Source organism: Gekko japonicus, unplaced genomic scaffold (assembly GCF_001447785.1).
Source record: "Gekko japonicus isolate JY-2015 unplaced genomic scaffold, Gekko_japonicus_V1.1 scaffold1391, whole genome shotgun sequence".
Taxonomy (NCBI): Eukaryota; Metazoa; Chordata; class Lepidosauria; order Squamata; family Gekkonidae; genus Gekko; species Gekko japonicus.
Window position 1 is genome coordinate 361170 of NW_015168692.1, and position 3583 is coordinate 364752.

Sequence of the window (3583 nt, forward strand, 5' to 3'; positions counted from 1 at the left end):
ATTTTATTACCCTGTCCCCCCCCCCTTGGTTGTCCCCCCCGTTTGGACGCTCTGAAGCATGAATACAACTAGTTTTTAGTTAGATAGCAATGATAACATTAGTATAGATAACCTGGAGAACTGCAGGGTAAAATGCAGGGAAGCAGGAAATACGAGGGTATTTCTCTAAAATGTTATAGTCGGTGGAAATGGCGGTGGCGATGGAGTGGTGTAGCGGTGTAGCAAGGCAAGCGGAGTGATGGAGGTGGAGACAGAGGCGGAGCCACAGAAGGACGTGGTGACGTGACGCAAGCGCAGTGGAGCCTAACGGACGTTAGCTGGGATGTAAGTCGATACGACCCACACACCAGACGGGCCTGCCAAAAACAAAGAAAGAAGAAGCCGCCGGACTGGACGACCACACCAGGAACCGAGCACTGACACCCAAAAGACCCACCCAAGAAACAGCGAGCCCTGCCACCTGGGTGCCGGTAGGCAGCCCCAACCCCTGTAGACATGTGGCCTTAGTTAGGGATAAATTCGGAACTTGTAAGCCGCTCAGAGACCCTTCGGGGTGGAGCGGGATAGAAATCGAAGATATAAAAAAATAAATAGTTATGTGCCGGGTGATGATTGAAAGAGAGTAAGTAAGAAAGTAAGCATTGTGTTAGTAAAGTAACAAATATGATTTCCAGTGAAGGTAAATATGAACTAAACCATCAAGTAGGTGGAACGGTGTTGGTTTTCCTTGATTAGCGACTATCTAAAAACTAGAAATTAGCAATACAAATAATTGATAAGTATGTAAAGTAAGAAGGATGGAAGTAGAAAATACGAGGTTATTTGAATAAAAAACTACAGATACTTGTTAAATGAGATTAGGTAAGAAAATAAGGGTTGTTTTGGTAAATTAATAAATACAGTTTCTAGTAGGGCTAAAAATGAATTTACCTGTTAAAGTTTTCTTTGAATATTGTTATGAGTTAAGTTAAATGGTAATAATAGAATGCAATTGTCAAGTTTTGATGTGTTAAATTGAAAATGTTTTTCCTGACAAATTAGATAACTAGAAGTCAGACTAATTGAAAGAGTAGTCTTTTTGGTTTGAAATACGTGTTGAGGTACGAACTACTATGTAAAGATGGGAAAAATTAGACTGAACTTGTTATGTTAGAATACTTTGATGAAGATAAGATGTATTTGTCTCCTTTTTTCTTTTTTATGTTTGAAAATCAATAAATATATTATAAAAAAATACAACCTCAAGATTGAGAATTTGAAGACAATTCAGAAACTAGTGCATAAGGGTAGTTTGGATTATTTGCTGTGATATTTATTATTGAATAATTCTTTGGTATCATGTGTGATTTCTTTGATTCATTCCTGCCCCCAAACTAAATCAGATACATTGGGATAGCCCACTCTCATTATAACAAACATTTATTATTATTTTTTCCTATTTATATCCCACCTTGCCTGTACAGGCAGGCTTAAGGTGGCATACAACAAGTTAAAATACAATAAAACACAGTACATAAATGCAATACAATAACAATTCCACATAAAACAATACAAGGAAAGTGCAGATCAATATAGACGGCAGTTGCTGAACAGTGATTCAGTGTAACCAGGCCAGCATTCATAGGTGTTCTAAGTGCTCATTCATCAGTGGCAGCTCCTAATCAAAAGCCTGGTGGAAGAGCTTTGTTTTACAGGCCCCGTGGAACTGTAAGAGGTCTCACAGGGCCCTGATCTCTTTCGGGAGCTCATTCTACCAGTGTGGAGCTGCCACTGAGAAGGCCCTAGCTCTGGTGACGGCCAGACTGACGTCTTTTGGTCCAGGGAGAGTCAGGCGATTTTGCAGCCCTGACCTCAGTGCTCTCTGGGGGATGTATGGGGAAAGGCAGCCCCTTAGGTAGGCAGGATCCCTTCTGGTGCCCCCCCTCCCGTGCACCCACCAATTTTCAAAAATAAAAGCAAAAATAGAAGCGGGGTACCCCAAGGTGGCCCCCCCATGCCATCCTGGCCCATTCTTGCGGTGCTCCTGGCCAGCGGCATGGGGAGGGGCAGCCCTCGACGGCGCGGAGGGCATGTAGCCGGCGGGGGGAGGGGGTGGCAGCCTTGCTGTCCTCGGCCGCGAGGCTCCCTTACTTTCCAAAGCATCAACTCTCTGCCTCCTCCGAGGGGGGGGGTGTTTCTAAAAAGGGGAGAAAAAAAGAACCCCAAAAGTTCCGCCGCAACTTTCACCCCTCTTTCCCACTCCGGCGCCAGGAGAAGCGGCCAAGGCTGGTGGCTGGAGACCCCGCCGGCTGCTCTGGCTGGCTCCCTCCCGCACCGGCAGCGCAGCAGCCCTCGGGCCCGGGGACCGAACGGCGCACCGCACAATCGCCTCTCCGTGAAATCTTCGATGACACCCACCTGGGAGATGCGGCCGTGGCGGGGGGGAGAAGGGCAGGGGGAGAAGGGCATCACCGGCCAGCAAAGCGCCCCGCCTGCTGCCGGGGGGGGGGGTTCACCACCACCTCCTCCTCCTCCATCTGCCGGCTTTGTTCTGCCACACTGAGGCGCTCCTCCCTCACCGCCTTTCTGCAAGCTCCGCTGCCGGTCAGTCCCAGAAGGGGCCACTTTCGCAAGTTCTGCTCGGGTGTCGCGGGGAGTAGGGGGGAGACCTGGCTTGCCTGCCTGCCTGCAGAGATGCGCAGGTGGCCAGGAGAGCCCCTCTCTGTCTCCCCGCCGAGCTTGGGTCTTTCAGAGTGGAGAGCCCCTAGCCGAGGCGGGTCGGATCCGGAGGAGGAGGAGGAAGAGCAGGAAGCCGGCCAGCCCTCGCCTCCCCCCCTCCCCGGGGGGCCATCCTGCTGCAGGGCCTACCCAGTGCCTGCACCACCTTGCAGAGGGCCCGCCACCGGGTTAGGAGCCAATGAAGGGCTGGCCTCAGCCGCCTCCTTCCAGGGGAGGGACCCAGCGCTAGTTCTGGACATACCCCGCCAGCGTCCCCTGCGTGAGGACTCTCCAGGGCAGCAGGAGGGAGGAGGGAGAAAGCCCTCGAGAGGTGTGGCTTCCTGCCTGACACACTTTGCCCTCGCCCGGCCGGGCCCCAAAGGCGTGGCTGGGGCCGCCCCTTGAGCTCCTGCTGGGAGAGCTGAGAGCCACTTCTTGCCTGGAGCCCAGCCGCATAGGGGACGAAGAGGGACTAGCAGCCCGATGGGACATGCCGGGGGGGAGAAAGAGGCGACGGCTTTTGGTGGGGGCAAGGGGGGCGTCCCTTAAGGCCCCGTGCGCTCTAGACGAATGTCTAGTTCACCTAGCAGGTGGGCCGGCCCTGGTTAAGGAAGCATCCAAGAGCACTCCCAAGCTCCTAACCTCTGGCGCTGGCACCAGCTGTGCCCCATCAGTTGGGAGTGGGATCCCCCTCCCCAGGCTCCACCCTCCAAATCTCCAGATACTTCCCCACCCAGAGCTGGCAACCCTGACCAGGACAGGGCAGAGTTATTACCATGGTATTATTATTTAGCCTTATGGACTGGAAACATTTAATCCTACGAATCTCCACCTGCAGTGTGAAGTGCAGTGTGAAGTGTGAAGCTAGGGTTGCCAACATCCATGT